At 36.6% G+C, this 18587-nt stretch overlaps 1 non-coding gene across 1 annotated transcript; it reads left to right on the top strand.

Moving 5' to 3' along the window:
* The first annotated feature begins 11419 nt into the window (after window positions 1-11419).
* Window positions 11420-11494, top strand: Trnaa-ggc (transfer RNA alanine (anticodon GGC)). Its single transcript has one exon. It is a non-coding gene; the product is annotated as a tRNA-Ala (tRNA).
* The last annotated feature ends 7093 nt before the right edge of the window (window positions 11495-18587 follow it).

Here is an 18587-nt window from a genome sequence, read left to right as displayed (position 1 = left end):
ATCAAAATAGCAACTCAAAGACGTAAGAAAAACTTCCACAAAAACACCTTTCAATTCTAAACCAATCGTTTCACCTACAAAAACAAACTTTAAGTCCAGCAAGCCGAATCCAAATTTTCTAAATTCAGTAACTTTTGGCCCAGATTTTCCAAAACAAGACATTGTGTTGCAAAACAGAACGCCTCAACCGAGATTTGCAAAACAGCAATCGTAAAACAGTGACGTCATTTGGTGAGTCACCACCCGCTCTGTATATTTTGACAGCTCACCGCAAAGTTAGGAGGCAAAGGCCAGATTTAACGCCGACAAATAAGAATTATTTTCGTACATTTAGGCAGTGTTGTAATGACTTAAATCAATGACTTGACTTAAGTGCACGTAAGTCAAACCATCACGAAATATATAGACCGGCCAGTCTTAGTGTGGTAGTAAAATTATTTTTTATAAATCCTGCATAAATATGTATATTTTTCCATTAAAATAGTAGGATGAGATAGGACGAGATGTAGTAGGTTGTCTTGGTCTTGGCCTTTGAGTTCTTTTTTTTTTTTTTTATACAGCGGCGCCATTGTTGTGGATTCCGAAATCCGAAAAGTAAGCGTGCGGGAAAGAAAACGCCTTGAACTTGGGCTAAATAGTTTTTGCTAAAATTTGGTCAGTTTCCACCCAATATCTGCTTGTAAAACAGTTTGCTTGCTATATGTTACGTTTTTTGTTTTTTTGGTGACCAAGTGGGATAAGTTGACCAATTTTACAACTCATTTTGATGCGAATGACTTTACTCGCAATGAAAATGACTTGGAGTTGACCTCGACTGGCAGTTTTTCGCAAATTAGGTCTACTTGACTTGGTGGTGAGTTGATCTGTAAATGACTTGCTTACAACATTGGTCGTCAAGCTGAGAACACAATTCCCAGCAGAGCAAGGAGGGGAAAGTATGGCTACGTGGATACAAACGTTAGACACTTGGTTCTAATCTAGAAGGACATTGCGATACTTTGCCGTAGAAAAACTGGTTGCAGATACAGCAAACTTAGCAGCTGCTGAGTTTAAAAATATTCGCCAAGTAGCAAAGAATAAACAGCTGAAATATTTAACGTTCTGATGATTTCGTAAAAACTTTGAATAAATGCTACTGTGGCATTGTCGGATGCTAGTTCGTTCCGTACGTTTACGACTTAAGTCGAAAGACGCTCGTTTAACCAACAGTATAAAATTAAAGCAGTTTTCGCATTTAACATAGGCAAAAAATACAGTTTTGGAGGGTCATGGTCATAAATTCAGTCAGCGACTAAACCAAATCAAGCGGCCACACAATTTTGGGTCGCAACCCAGGGGTTAAGAAAAACAATAGCCTACGTGATCACGGTAGAGACCCCGTCAGGTAAGTATGAGTTGTGACGATTTTCTCACGCTTGTTATCTGAACCACATGCCCTTGACCTTTACGAGTTTAGCGAACAGGTTTTGGGCGTTTCGTCGTCTACTGATTTCAATCTACAGCGGTGTGTTTGTGAGACCACCGCCGACGAAAGGTCACCTGTCGTAAGCTAAACGCCTTTACCTTTCGTTGTTCGGCCAGGAAACGATAAGATAGTTCGTCGACTCTGTATAGAATTCTCGACAAGCTTTCGCGCAACCGTGCTTCATCAGGTCAAAGTAGAAATAAAAACAACTAAATTGCAAGAAGTAGAACTGAAACCCCGAACATCGCGACTCTGCAGCCCTGATTTTCCTTTTTATAACTTGTACGGTTTCATGTTATGGTCTTAAAGCAAAATTTTTTGGACATGTGCGCTGTTATCAATTACCAACAGTTGAAAAATAAGCTGAAACGGCCCACAACTTTTCTTAGGTACGCCCTACCGGTTCAACAATAGTTTTTTTACACCAGGCCACCCGCCATTTTCTTAAATGTATTTAAACTATAGGATTTCAGTCAACTTACTGCTTCAAAAAAGCAAACTTGATCAAAAGTTATGTATACGATGTTTTTATTTTGATAAACCTTGAATATATTTGAATATGTCTCGCATTGACGACAAAATGTAAAAAACACAAAAAACGATGCTGTTTGTTTAATGGTGAAAATAACGGCCCAAACAGACGTTAAAAGCGACATGCTTTATTTTCAAACGTTCCGGCAATTTCTAATGCCATCATCAGTGATATAAAGGAATTAGAAATTGCCGAAATGTTTGAAAATAAAGCATGTCGCTTTTACGTCTATTTGGGCCATTATTTTTACTATTAAACTTATGAACAGATTCCCTATATAGTGTTCCGATGTTATTTGTATTTTACGGTAAGACAAGTATTTCTAGTTTAAATAAAAAAAGAATTTTACTCTGCATTTAAAAAAATAAAACTCTGCATTTAATTTCATTTTAGTAAAAAATCGACATGTTCGTTTAAACTGCGAATTCAGACTATTTTAAAAATTAAACAAAATGACTTTGATTAATACTCATAAAATACTTTTAAAAAGGCTTGTAAAAATTTCTCGGTGAAATTTGTTTTTTTGATCAAGAAAAAACCTGGAAAGATTGGAAATTTCCGTGTGGCTTTGCAAGAACTCTGTAAACCACCAACGGTTTTAAATTCTATGAAAGATACTTAGTGTGATTTTGGCCAGCGTTGACACGGCTTACAGTCTATAGGATTAAAACGATTTTCTGTTGTGTTGGTTGCAATTACTGTCGCATTTCTTCGCCAGAAACACGAACGATTTGCCTTAAAACTTAAAAATCCGCGTTTTGGCCAACAAATCCTATTACAGACTTCAACCAAAATACCTTTAAGACCGACTCGAACCCAGCTGAACGTTGCTGAACCATATAAGAGAAAATTTAGATTTAAAAATACTTTATTACTCATTCGAAGACGGATTACGAGAATTCCGTTAGCATGTAAACCGAGCAGAGCCGGGTAAATAAAGCTGCATTTATTGCACGCAAATGGATTAGCATTGCAGCACGCGGTTGCAAGGCATCAGCTGCAATTGCGAGCGAAAATGTCACGTTTGTGTTCTTTCTATAAATCCTTTAATGGACTATTGTCGTGGTGTAAATATTATACGTGTACAAAGTCAACGAGAGAAAGTGAAAAATTTATTAACTGTACGGTTTTCTTTACCCTTATTACCAAATCCCCCCATTTCATATTACATTATTTTATTTGAGATCAAGGAATTTTCACAAAAATGATAAACCATCAATCGCGCGAAAAAAAGAATAGTCTGCGTCCTTTTGCAAATCATTAATGGACTATTGTCGTGGTGTGAAGATTACACGTGTAAACGTATTGACAATGCGATGACGTTAAAAAACGCAGGAAAAAAAGGAAATTGTACTAAGTTTTTCTTGTTTTAAAATATCTTGAACAAACTGCAACAAAGCGTGGAACTACAGCAGTTGTGTTTAACGACTAAATGGAAAAATAAACAATATTTTGTGTATATTAAAATCTGTAAGGAACATTTTTTTCCTTTTCTTTATTAACAAATCGCTGTCATTTTATATTACATATATTTTTTGAGATCTAGCGGCTAAAACTATATCTTTGGCTACCATCATTTAAAATCATCATTTGAACTCGAGAAACGTTGATTGCCTTCCTTTTTAGTTTGGTCAATTGGCCTTTATTACAACGCCCCCGCTATAGCACCCGCTGATTGCTGATTGTTGAATGAGTGCTACTTGCCAGTAAAGTTCCCTGTTTAAACGTATTTGACATCCAGTGCTTGGGAACTATAGTATTTCATTTATACGAGTTGCGACAAAGTTTGTTTCAGCCCAATAAGCGACATACCGTAACACTTTCCACGTCTACTCAGGGGTTAATGAAAACTTGAAATCGAAAATGTTTCGATTATAACATTTATCCCATAGTTGCTTACTTAACTAATTGGCATAACATAGCTTATGCCATTATATTCTATAGCACGATTCTGTTTAATGGTGTAAAATTATTCTTTAGTTTTGAGAATAAGTATAGGGTAAAGCAACTAAACTGAAAACACCTTACTGACGCTCTTTGCAAGACGAGCGATTTGAAAAGTATTTTTCTGTACACTGCAAATACGAGAATCGTAGATCTAGAAATCAACCACAACCAACCAGGTGAGGAACTTTAAGCTATCTTTATATTTGTCACAAATTTAATTATTGTAACCCTTTGAAGCATAACTAATGTGTTAGGCTGCAGGAACTGCCGTCTGGGTCGGCTACCCGTCGCCACGGTTTCCCCTCAGGAATAGGACATTGTGTGAATTTCGCAGCCTCGGTTTTCTCGGCGCTGCGTGATATCTTTGTGTCGATTTCGTTTGCTATTGCGTGGTGTCGTTTTGGTATTATTCGTCGGGTGGATACCGAGAGAATCGGACGCATTTTGAGCACAGTTTGCAATCTCGTGGGTTAGAGACAAGCTGTAGCCTTATGCGAGCACTAGGTGTGCATGGTTATTTGCCGTACTGATTATCGTTCTGTCCAATAAACGTCTTGCTCGAGAAAGTAAAGTCATTCCTATCCTTAGCAGCTACATTGGGGATCGTGTCCCGATCTAGTCTGCGACAATATTCGACCTTGTTCATTACGAAAACTTTGCTTTCCGTGTTGTAACACTTGTTGGTAGGTTTCAAGTGTTAATTTGCGCGTAGTAAACGCCTATTTAGTCATGTGGGAGTAAATTATAACAGCCTATTTGCCGGGAAAAATGTGAGTAAAAAGTTTAACACCTTTTGCGTAATGAATCATTAATAAGAGGATAAAGAGTTGTGGCATGAATTAGTTTAGCGTTTGTGTGTGCGTTATTGTTCCTAGATTTTATTTCTTATCTTATCACATTTTCGGTTTCTGTTAGCAATCTTTAATTAGTTATATTTGGCCCTGACACTATTTTTTCCTCGTTGTGGTGGGTTGTGAAACCGAGGAAAATGAGTTTTGGGTAGCGTAAAAAACATTCCGACCTTACACAATTTGCTTTTTTGCTCCTTTTCATACGTTGCCCGCTTTTGATGTTTTACGGATACGCCTTCTTTTGTTTTATTTACGTTTCTTCTGTATTTAATACAGTTTAAAGATACTTCTTGTAGCGCTTGGCATCCGACAGGCCGTTAAGTAGGGATCCTGCAATTTGGTTTAACAAAGATTGGTAAAGTGTATTTCAGGAATCGAGCCAAAAAACTTGGCATTTGAACGCTCGTGTGTGTGTTTGCGTGCGTGCGTGCGTACGTGCGTGTGCGTGAGTTACAATTACACTTGGCTTATCATTAATTTTGATATGTGTAACGCTTTTGTCCAACTAAAGAAGCTTGTCCAGACAACAATTATAATCGCATGTGTATAAACGCTTCAGTATTTCAAATATTATTTGACTTAGTTCAGTAATTAACTTGAGCTAAACATTTCAAGAAATAATTTAGGTGTTGGTCGTTTTTTTAGTGTTTTAAGCCCTAATTGTTTTATTTACGTTTCGTTCGAATTTACAACAGTTTAAAGACACTCCGTGTAGCGCTTGGCACCCGACAGGCTGTTAAGTAGGGTTCCTGTAAATTGCTTTAAAAGAGTGTTATAGAGCAGTGTTTCTTAATCAGGTAAATGGTTCACCCCAGGGTGAATAATTTTTTGCAGGGTGAACCAACCAAAAGGGTTGAACAAGGGTGAACCGTCAGAATGGATGATAGCTTGCGAGCAGGGCGGATATTCCGGGTGTGCTGTTATATATATAGACGAGATAGTTTTATCATATCATGAGACAAGGGTGAATGAAATGTGGGGATAGATGCTAGGGCTGAACTGAAAAAGTTTAAGAAGCACTGTGTTAGAGTATTTCAGGTATCGAGCCACAAACTTGGCATTTGGCCGCGCGCGCGCGTGTGTGTGTGGGTGTGTGTGTGTGCGGACGTTTCTACGAATTGAGGCGACGTGTCCTTTCTCGGTAAAGGTCGCTCTAGGTCGTCGATTTTCGCCGAATATCGCGCCGTGAAAGCTTTTGCTTGTTCCGCTTTGTTGACTTGTTTTGTAACGTTACAAACAAACGTCGCCGCCTTTGTAAACATTGTCTCGATTTTGGACGCGATGAAGCTGAAATACCGAACAGCTGAGAAACCTGTACACCAACTGCTTATCGGCACACTATACACGGTTCTGTAATGTAGCTCGATAATATCTGAAAGGCGAAAGTTTTTCAAGATGTTCTTGATTTCCTCGATAATGTTGGCTTTACAGAATTGTAAGTGCGTTGAAAAATAACATTGAGCAACATTGAACCATGCAGCACAATAACAAACACAATATGGGGAAGCTTGCTACTGGCATTTGCTAACACAGACTTGCTTATGTGTATAAACTCATATATACAACACAAGCTGTATATTCCTAGGCTTATAAACGTTGCGGCAAGCCTTTAAGAAACTCTGTTACGCTTTACCGATAAAAGACCAACACTAAATTCGAAATATACAGACCCGTAATGCGTTGTTTCTTTACCTTTGTTGTACGGCTACCCGAATATTATGCGCAAGGTGCGATGTAGTCGGGTGTTCCGCAGAATGTACATGCCTTGTTTTCTTCCGAGGTTCGCTCGCGGCAATGAAGCAAAAAAGAATACCACAGTAGCATTATTGAATTCAAATTCAATTATCTGAGCCATGTCTATGTAAAGCTTTCGCAATGTTCTCAAATTTTGAAGCAATCTTGCTCAGAACCAATCTCAATAAATCTAACCAATTGGTCGACTGCGGTCGGCGACCAACCAAATAAGCAGCGACAGAATTTTGGGTGGCGACCTATGGGTTGGAAAACACTGCCGCGACACATCTAATTTGAAATCGAATCAATATTTTTTTTTGTGAAATGTTTCAAATTAAACAAGAAAATCACCTTGCCAAATTTTTAGATTTCATTTGAAAATATTTTTGGTAAAAATTGTCTCAATTTCTATCGCAAACCAGTTTTGAGGTTTAAACAGGTTTTGCTGAAGAAAAATTAATTGAATTCCTAATAGTAGTTATATATTATTCATTTAATCTACTCATAATTTTCAAATGAAATCTGTCAGTCACCATTCGTAAAACCCCTTCGTTCGTAAAATATTGTGCAAATATTTATGAGAATGCCACTAATTAAATATATATTTTAAGACCAAGATACCTTATCGTAAATTAAATGCATATCGCGTCAGACAACAAACACATCAATGTTTTGGCAACATCGTTCAAGTCTGAAGTACAACGTTCGACACTTTAACACAGTAAACTCAGTGGTCTTTCGTTGCCCAACAGTCGACATAATATTTAAAGTTGGGCATTCCTCGCCGTAAAACCAAGAACATACTTATGGAGGTTCTTCTGGATTGCCTAAGTCAGTGATTTTCAACCTTTTTGCACCACGTACCACCTCGAGGTTCTATTATCTTGTTGCGTACCAAAAAATTATCGAAAAACTCAACTTTACTTAAAATTTATGTAGGATTATTAACAGGGGTGGATTAGCTAATTATAGTTAGGCCGGAAATTTCAAAACAAATGCGGCCCACTACACTCGAAAAAGTTTCCCTTTTTTAACTTGCAAGATACTGGTAGTCAAGTTTTGTGATTCTTTGTTGCTTTGCTATGATGTCATAAAAGAAATTTACATAGATGTTCCGGAAAGATAATAGTTCCTATCGTTAAAGAAGTATAAAATATTTAACTATACAATCATTACGATGAATGTATAGTTTATTACAGTTGAAAAAAAAATGCTTACCGTTTTGGTGAAACTGTAATTTTACTTAAAAACATACAGCGTACCACCCAAAATGACTTCGCGTACCACAGGTTAAGAACCACTGGCCTAAATTAACTACTGCCATCTATGCGCATAATATAACTCCAATGAATGGACCTCGATATTCCGGCCCGATGGAGTAGCAGTGTTGTAAACCAGTCATTTTAAATGAATTAAGTCACAGTCAAATGATTTGTAAAATAGCTGAATGCCAAGTCAAGTATGGTTTGAAAAAAATAGCAATTCAAGTGCCAGTCAACTCGTAATTAGAGCGAGTCCAGTCCTGTCATAAAAGTCCGAGTTAAAATAGTACAGTTGGTAAGGTTTTCCGACTAATTATTTATGAGCAATAACTCAACAATAAAATTACAAAACACACTTTTAGTTCAACTCAAATCGTTTGTCCTACAGACACCTTATTGGATCAAATCAAGACCTGGCATAAAAATTAAACGTTAAACCAAGTACTGTTGGTAAAGTTGTCCGATTATGAGCAATACCTCAAAAATAAAAATAAAGAAAACACTTTATTTCAATCCAAGTCGTTTGAAAACAGTGACGTAAGTGCACTTTATACAAATTATTGGTTGAAGTCATTACAACCATGTTTTGAGCTAATAAACAATCAAAAAACGAAAAAAAAGAAGAAGCGGCATTCGTAAAATCGCTTCTATCGTAAATATTTTTGCATATAAGATAAAGCCACTTAATTAAGCAAATATTTTAAGATGGCGCTTCCTTGACGGCACTTGGGTGCTTATCGTGTCAGGCAACAAACACACTAATGTTTTGGCAACATCGTGCAAGTCCAAAGTACAACGTTCGACACTTTAACACAGTGAATTCAGTGGTTCGCCGGTTTTGAACATCACAATATTTACCGCTTCAGACATTTTGTTTAACATTACTTGCCTATCTACTCAAACAGGGACTTTATGCAATTAATTGATTGAAGTCATTACAACCCAGTTTTGCACGAATAAACAATTAAAAAACCTAATCAAAAAACGAGCAGACTGATTTAAAGAGAAAATGTACAACAGTTTGAAAATCATGGTTTAATTAGGGGTCTGTTAAATTTTAAGTGTGATAAGGTAAGCCATATTGAGAAAAATCGCAAAATAAAGGTTGAAAAGTATGGTTCTCAACCGGGGTGCCGCGGCATTTCAGGGTGCCATTTTTAACGCTCAAGGGTGCCGAGAGATTATTCAAATTCTTTGAGATTTAAATTTTTGCCCTTTTGGTAAGCTTTTAGATACACTCTTTTGTGTTGTGTACGATCAAAGTACCAAAAAACTAAAAAGTTTTTCCAACCTTGTAGCATAGTTTATGTGCTGTAACAATCTCGTGTATTATAACGTTACAGTTGAACACTCAGCAGAAATACGAGCAAGGGTGCCGCGAACTATTTATAATTTTTGTAGGGTTCCGCAAGTTAAAAAGGTTGCGAAACTCTAGTTTAAGAAGTTGCTTTGTGTGATGTTGCCGTTTCATTCGCGATGAAACGCGAACAAAATAAACCACGAAATATTCCAAACATTACCAAACAATCAATATTTAAATATTTTAACGCACTAAAGTCGCGTTATTTGAAGCTATGTGTTGCGTTATGTGAAATGTTTTAGTTTCATAGCTCAAAAAACGAACAAAGCTCAAAGTAAATAACAAATATACAAATCACAACTTGAAAAGCCCATGTTTGACGAGGCAAGTTCGCCATAAAAACGTTGACTATTTTTAAAGGATAACAGTCGCAATTGGAACCTTGCCTCATGAGCAATGTTGTTCGGCCATTTTGAACATATACATCTCACAACTACAAATGCGAAGTAGTCTAGGAAAACACTCCCGTAAACCCTTACACAAAATTCACAGATTACTTATTCAAAAATCATGTTTATATGAGCACAGAATTTCGTTTAAAAACGGTAAACGCATTGCTTTGTTTGGCCTGCCATTTTAATTAAGACAAACTAACATAAAACGACACCAACTTATATTTACAGGTTTATATGCGAAACGAAAAAATAAGAAAAAAACAATAATTTAATTGTATCAAGTGCGAAACTTGAGATAAATAACTCAGATTTATAAAATAATGTTTAATGATAACAGTTATCAAAGCCGTAGTAGGTAATCATTTTGAACGTCATGAATAACTCTTGAAGTAGGTATCATTTTGAACGTCATGAATAACTCTTTGTTCATTTTCAACATCATGTTCAAAATGATACCTTTACTTCTGTATGGGCTTTAATATTCTTATTACGTCTTACTACAACCTCCAACAATTATGCTCCAAAACGTCTTTGGACTCGTTGACCTAAGTTCAAGTTATTTATTTTGTACAAAGTAAAGTAATTGTACCAGTTCGACTTACGCCAAGTCAAGTTATTTAAAACCAAAGATTTAACCGCGCTTGATTTAAGTCATTGACTTAATTCATTGCAATACTGGAAACGTCTAAAGCAGGGGTGTCCAACTCAAACATACCGATGTGCCAATTTTTATCTTATAAATTCTTCCCGTGCCAAAGTTTAGCAACTATTTTTTCTTTCTAATATTAAAAGCGCTTTTATACAAAAAATAAAAACAGTATAATGTTATAATATTATAAGTAGTTGTTTGTTGTCGTAATTGCTGGAATTGTTTTGTATTGTGAATACACAATGTAAATTAGCTGTATAACACATTTAGCTTTTTTGACAATTGGCTGTATTTTTTGGGGGACTTCGTGCCATTTTTTATTAGGTCGCCTGCCACATTTGGCACACGTGCCTCATGTTGGACACCCCTGGTCTAAACCTACTGTTGGCCACTGCATGTATTAAGTTGTGGAACTTTCGTGTTTACTATATACAAGCTACAATATTTAAATAGGTGTAACCTTACGAATTCTTACGTCGCTTTCGGGTGTCGTCGTCACGCCCGGCGAATTTCTGCGAAGTCGTTCGCGTGCTTTCGCGGCCGTTCGCGTTCCCGACACGTTTTCGGCTCCGGGGTCGCGAATCCAAACAGCGGACGTCGCGTCTGTAAACAAATAGGAGCGTGGATACGTCAAGGCTAAAAATGGAAACACGCACGACAACAAAAACGCCCTTCATTAAGGTTTTTTAATTGGGTGGTTGTTTAATTTTTTGGTCCAACAATTCTTTTAACTTTTTATTTTAGTTACTTTAAAAGCTTGGTATTTTTTTAAGGGTACCAACTGTGACCCAAAGTTAAGAATGTTAGACACCTGACGTTTTTTTTGGGAGGGGGTGGTATTTTTTTTTGGGGGGGAGGTGGTATTTTTTACGAAAGAAATCGCTGTGTTTGATGGAGAATCATGTTTGAAAATCCTTTACTTATTTTGTATTGGATCGGCACCGATATCAACATAATATCGAAGGTGCAATAAAACATGAACACACATGTGTGTTCACAACTGAAATCTAGCTGGTTTAAGGTAACACATAAACCTCGAACCATTTAAGTTTGATAAAAAGCAGCTTCAGAAGGGCTAGATTTCAGTTGTAAACACACATGTGTGCGTTCATGTTTCATTGCATAATGATATGGTACTGTGAATCCCCTTCTATTGAAGTTGCTTGTACTAACACATTGAGCAAGCATTGGCGTATCGTTGTTTCTCGACTCGCTCCCTTCTGAGCCTGCATAGCTCAGTTGGTAGAGCGACGGTCCCGGCTTGACCGGAGGTCGTGAGTTCGAACCTCACTGCAGGCTAGTTGTTTTTCTAGTCTGCCCTGCTATACTAATATCGTACTTGTACCAATACTACAATTTTGGGATATCGGCTCTAATTCGCTATTATCGGGCATATCTGTCCATAATTATAAACTGATCAAACATTACAAGAAACACAAATGTTTGTGTTAAAATGTTTAAATACTTTAAACATTTTACAGCATGCTATTAAGTGGCTATCAGATAGGATCTCGTTTAATTGTTAAAACTATAGTCTAACATATCAAAACATTAATTCAAAGAAACTATCCACGGTTTAACAATTACGCAAATCTATCGCCCACTCTTAAACCAATTTGATCGTTATAAAACCAGTGGTTATCCGAAAGTGGTATTATTCCTAAAAGTTGATTTAGGCACATTTCACCTCAGAACAAATTGTGAGCTATTGTTACATTTTTTACGTACATTAAGATGCATAGTCATTATTTCGATTTTCCATCATTAGTGAATTGCACGTCATAATTTTGTATAAACTTTAAAATTTTAAGTTTTGAGTTACATACTTAGCAACTAAAATAGCAACATTTAAAATCACTGAAATGAAACATATAAAATGCTGCAGAAGGTTAAAATAAAAAAATAGTCCAGAAGAATTCAACACACCTTTCATGTTTGAGTTGTCCAATTTTTCGGCATCGACTGTCCCAAGCAGAGGTCCATTTTCCCAACCTTCGGCACCTCGAAAAAAAACCAATATGGTGGCCAGCAATATTACTTTCATGATTCTTCTCTCTAAGTTTTGTCGCCGGCTCAGGATCTCATCGAAAACACACTTTAGTAAAGTGACTTTCTTTAAATGAAAACGCTTTAAATCTGTAAAATCTGCAGCATGAATAGATGCCAAATAACAGTTCACATTAGTTGTGTAATGTCAAGTTTCAATTTTGCAATTTAGTCAAATTGTATATTACACACGTACAAAAACAGACGACAAAATTTCTGTGGACCAGAGAACTATTGCAAAATAAAACCAGAAAACTATTGCAAAATAAACAGCTTTCAAAGTGTCGTTACCATACTCAAGCCTTTAAAATCCTATACGAAAAGTACAATCATTGCGAGTTCATTAAATGCATTATGTCCCTGAGATTCTAATTCTGCAAACTTTATAAACCTGGTAAAATTGTTTTAACAAATATAACGGAGCGCTGTATATCTTTAAAATCTCTCTTTGTATTTCTTGTAACAACGTCCTGCGAATTAAATTTAAAACAACTGTTCTTGTGGTATTTTCTACTCAATCAACGCGCATTTAATGGGTTTGTATTATTTAGATTTCAGCAAATGGAAAAATATTTTTGCTAAATTCAAAAGCAAAGCGAAAAGTTCAAAATGAAAAAACACCATTCTAAACAAACTTAAAAGTTGTAAAACGCGAAAAAAGGTAAAATTAAAAGAAAGCCAAAACTTCAAAGGCGAAAAAAGCATTTGCAACAACCTTAAAAGAAATGAAGAAATGCAAAAACAAAATCAAAATAGCTAGTTTCCAGGTAAAGCTACAGTTTCAACCTAATGTTTTTTGTCTTAAAGCATGATCGCTATAAACCAATTAATTAAATGATCGATGGGTCATTTTTGATCAATTATTTAACTGAACAAAATACCCTCGTTACTCATATCAGCAATAAACTGCCTTATATCGTTTTTTTTGCGAATCCTGGAGGTAATTAGCATATTACTGACACGTTTACGAATCTGCTTTTTTCTATCGGATTCTCTACGGAAAACGACCGACGTTTTTCGGTAGGATGATCCAGAATTACATCAACTCCACGACTTAACTTGTTCAACGTCTGCTGAAATCCCTGTAAAAATGCAAAGAACGCTAGACCTCCGAGGTTCTTTGAACAACAGACACAAGTCAGGCTGAATTTCACCGGGGTTTTTATACTCATGAGGCGCAACCAATTACGTCAAATAAATTAAGGGAATGGTCTCTCTGCTGGATTATGATTGGCCACTTTTATTGCCAGCTGTGCGCATAACTTTAATCGTCCTACGTGTTTTTGATACGGTTTAGCGCGTCTAAATTGCACCCTCATGCCGTTTCGTCTGCCCTGTTAAAAATAACCAATTACGCCCGTCGGTTGGGCCAATTAACCTGTTATATCCGGCACATATATGTAATAGCTTCAACTTCAATCATACACCTGTTAAACCTGCTACTTCGACTTGTGTACTCTATTTGAATTCAACCGGTAACTCAACAGTTGACAAAAATCGTCAAAATATCGCGCGAAGAAAAAGATTTATTTTTTCGCGCTGAAATCTTGACTGACAATGCTAAAGGCCCAAGGGCTATAGACTTGGCAGAGGCGCCATTAACGTCTTATTGTTGCTGACTTTTTCTTTGTTTGACATCGCGGCGCAGACACTGACGCTATCCCTTTGTCGTAATCCATTTTTGCAGCAAATTTTGCCACGGGATTCAGGTATTTAATCACCTTTTCTTAAAGAGGTCTTTGTCGCCGGTGAGCTAACATAGCACATAATTGACATTTTTTTATGTTTAATAAAGTACAATATGCCTCAAAAGTTAGTTAATTAGATATCGTCATATATATATTACTTCAGAAAATTAAAAGTTCTCATTTAATAATTTTTGCGTAATAATATTTTTTTACATAAAATTAAGATAAATACAATCATAAAATCTTTTTTATGACAAAAGAAAGACAAATGACTACAAAAACTAATTTTAATAGTTTTTCGATAGCTAAATTTGCTTTAAGAATTGTTATGCAAGTAAACCAGTAACTTCTTAATACCTATTTATTCTCGATTACAGTAGGTCCAACATTTCTAAAACTTTCAGATTACAAACGATTTTAAAAATTGTTCTACTATAATTATATTTAAATGCGATTGTCTTTCATTCCTACCACAAACCTAATTTTATTTTCGTTCATTTAAATTTTGCATTGATTTGCGAAAGAAAAAAATGCAAGGGGGGCAATGCAAAAAGAGTGATACTTGAACAACCATAAATACTAAGCTAAACTTATATTTCAGATAAACAAAGCCTATTTAAAATGTGTAATGATTTGCAACACCACTTGTCTGCGTTTTTTCTTTTTTTTCCATTGTGTTTTACCAAAAGTTGTTCGTACGAGCGTTATTTTTCCATTGTTCATGTGAACGTTCGACGTCATTCACCCTGAAGAGGGCGATTTAAAAAGGTTGCCGAAACGGTGGTTAAAAATTGCAATTACCAAAGGAGCTGTTTTTTGATTAATATTATGCCTGGTAACAACGGTTTATACATACACATGCTACATTTCTTTTTTAGTTAAACAAAGCCTTGCTCAACGATTACGATTCTTTCCCAGTTCTCGAAATAACGAAAACCACATAAGTCAACCATTTCAAAACCAACGTCAATTTCTGGGAAATGTACGTTCAAAGTAATCCGCAAATTGCTTCTAAAAATAACACAACGAACATATAAGTATCAACGGTTCTTGGGTGTGCGTACTTAAGCATTTCTGACATTTATTTCCACTTGTTCGCCCATTTTAAGAGGGCATTTTGCGGTGTCAATATACGTATATTTGCCACTTGAGATTTTATCTTTTCAAGCCATAATTAGACAAATTACGTTAGATGTATGATTTATACGTTCAATATTTTTTAATTGATTGATGTGCATTTGATGAGCAAGTAGCATACCCGTGTTCTGATACCTTTTACGGAATTACATACCCGAGTTACTGTGAATGCATTAAAACGCATTTTATTAGCACTGGCGTAATCTGCTATTTAAATCGCGATCTTAGACTTTCCCAAATTAGGTTAAAACTATAACTGTTAAATTTAAATCCCACGAATTGGAATTCTTTGGGATAACTGAAATTTGTTTAACTAGCAGTTAAAACTGGCATTCGAAATGGAATTGGATTTTATTAGTTTAGTTCACGATCTATGTCGGTAAATCGTTATCCAAGGACGGCTCGTTTTGCTTGGAAAATCCGTTAATAATAAGCGGCTGAAAATGACGTTTAAAACCGAGGCAATTTCGTTAAAATCGACAATTGAACTTAAATGTGTACCTATACTAAATTTAAAATCTTATCCCTAAAACGTTACCTGAAGATGATACAAGCTCGTATCGAAACGTCTTCATCAAGATGCTGTCGATCTACCTGACCTTTTTGGCTTTGTAATTTATTGTTAACTTTAAAAGATTTTAAAACCGCGTGAAACTCAGACGAGTAGCAATCAGAAACCTAAAAATAGGGATTTTAGACAGTATCAATATAATCGTCTGATACTAGGGTGGTATCGGCCATGACGCAATCAACCTAAAACAAACTCTGAGCGTTTTAGTTTGATCTATTACGCTTATTTGAAAATAGTAATGACGTAATTTTGTATCGGATCGCGATACTTTTTTAAAAAAATCGTGTATCGGTATCGGAATAACATATCTATCGGAAGAAGTAACTTTTTTTACTGTGGACCCCTAAAATTTGTTATTGCTTCGCGTGGACCACGATGGGCAAGAAAATTTCATAAAATGATGTCATATTGACGACACAATACAAATGGACTTCATAAGTCTGTGGATTTCGACCCAAAAAATGTGCAAGTGAAATGGAGTTGAAATACAGTCAGAGCAAAACCGTTTTATTTTTAATTAAATTGGTTTCTTTAAAAAATTGACCTATAGAAACACGTTTAGGTTAAAACTAAAGGATTCCTAGCTAAAGAAATTTTGATTGCCTACTTTCTAGAATTGAACTTAAAAAGACCGAAGTCTAATAATCGCAATTAAGTAGTGCCTCTTGCCAGGAAATAAGACTAAGTACTCAGAACTTTCGAAATAGGGATTGTAGGCTTTACAAGAAGTCAAAAATGTACGTATTGAGTTCGAATAAAGGTTAATTAAGAAAAATAAACATAAAAGTACAACTTGACATAAATAAACGATAGACACACATACGTGTTAAATAACTCTGAGGCTGCTTTTTGACATTATTTTCAGCCATTGCAAATTAACTACATTGACAGAAATGAATTCTTATTTTCATCAGGATTGTTGAACTATGACGAAATCCTCCGATATTTAGAAATAAGAATCGTCGGCTAAAAACATGTCAAAAGCCCAGATTAAGTTCTTTGCGGCGTATTGAAACAACGTTTAACCCTGTCCAACGCCCGGCATGTTCATGCATTTGTTTAATATTTATCTCCTGCCTTTCCCTTGATATGCCGCAAGTCATGGTTTATTGCGTGAATTTAAATTAGGTTAAGGAGTGCGTAGAGGCTTGGCATGGATTCGCCAGTCAATTCAACTCACGAACTGTTTAATTTTAAGATTTCCTGTGATCTTTTTTAAGTTTGCCACTTTATCTGTTTATGCCTTTTGACTTGTTTGCTTTACTGTCGGATCATTTAAAGGTTATTATTTATACCGAGGGACCGAAATTCTGGCATAAAACTAAACCTCTGTGTAGCAAGGGTTTGGTGTATCCGTTACATGACATTTTATTCCGATACCCGATATTTTGGACGAAAAGTATCGCCATCCGATCCCATACTAAATGACGTCATAACTATGCTCAAAAGGTCATACACATAACATTAAAACGTTTAAAGACAAGTGTCTTACATTATGAGCCTCAGTTTGTTTTAGAGTTAAGAAGTATAGTTAGGTCAAGGTGTTAACCGTAATATTTTCGATGTAGAAGAATAAAATCGCCGGGTTAGACCATAAATTGTGGCTGGAATTTCCATGCAGATGGGGCACCGATGCCACTCCAGTATCGGACGAGTATCGATATAACCCTCGTATCGGACGAGCACCGATATAACCCTAGTATCGGACGAGCACCGATATAACCGTAGTATCGGACGAGCACCAATATAACCCTAATATCGAACGAGCACCGATATAACCGTAGTATCGGACGAGCACCAATATAACCCTAATATCGAACGAGCACCGATATAACCCTCGTATCGGACGAGCACCGATATAACCCTAGTATCGGACGAGTACCGATATAACCCTAGTATCAAACGAGTACCGATATAACCCTAGTATCGGACGAGCACCGATATAACCGTAGTATCGGACGAGCACCAATATAACCCTAATATCGAACGAGCACCGATATAACCCTCGTATCGGACGAGCACCGATATAACCCTAGTATCGGACGAGTACCGATATAACCCTAGTATCAAACGAGTACCGATATAACCCTAGTATCGGACGAGTATCGATACTACCCTAGTATCGGACGAGTATCGATACCACCCTAGTATCAAACGAGTACCGATATAACCCTAGTATCGGACGAGCACCGATATAACCGTAGTATCGGACGAGCACCAATATAACCCTAATATCGAACGAGCACCGATATAACCGTAGTATCGGACGAGCACCAATATAACCCTAATATCGAACGAGCACCGATATAACCGTAGTATCGGACGAGCACCAATATAACCCTAATATCGAACGAGCACCGATATAACCCTCGTATCGGACGAGCACCGATATAACCCTAGTATCGGACGAGTACCGATATAACCCTAGTATCAAACGAGTACCGATATAACCCTAGTATCGGACGAGCACCGATATAACCGTAGTATCGGACGAGCACCAATATAACCCTAATATCGAACGAGCACCGATATAACCCTAATATCGGACGAGCACCAATATAACCCTAATATCGAACGAGCACCAATATAACCGTAGTATCGGACGAGCACCAATATAACCCTAATATCGAACGAGCACCGATATAACCCTAGTATCGGACGAGCACCGATATAACCGTAGTATCGGACGAGCACCAATATAACCCTAATATCGGACGAGCACCGATATAACCCTAGTATCGGACGAGCACCAATATAACCCTAATATCGAACGAGCACCGATATAACCCTAGTATCGGACGAGTACCGATATAACCCTAGTATCAGACGAGTACCGATATAACCCTAGTATCGGACGAGTATCGATATAACCCTAGTATCGGACGAGTATCGATACAACCCTAGTATCGGACGAGTATCGATATAACCCTAGTATCGGACGAGTATCGAT

The sequence above is a fragment of the Ascidiella aspersa genome, chromosome 5 (assembly GCF_963924565.1).
Source record: "Ascidiella aspersa chromosome 5, kaAscAspe10.2, whole genome shotgun sequence".
Classification (NCBI taxonomy): domain Eukaryota; kingdom Metazoa; phylum Chordata; class Ascidiacea; order Phlebobranchia; family Ascidiidae; genus Ascidiella; species Ascidiella aspersa.
Note: the sequence above shows the minus strand (reverse complement) of the source record. Positions and strands in the feature narration are given on the sequence as shown.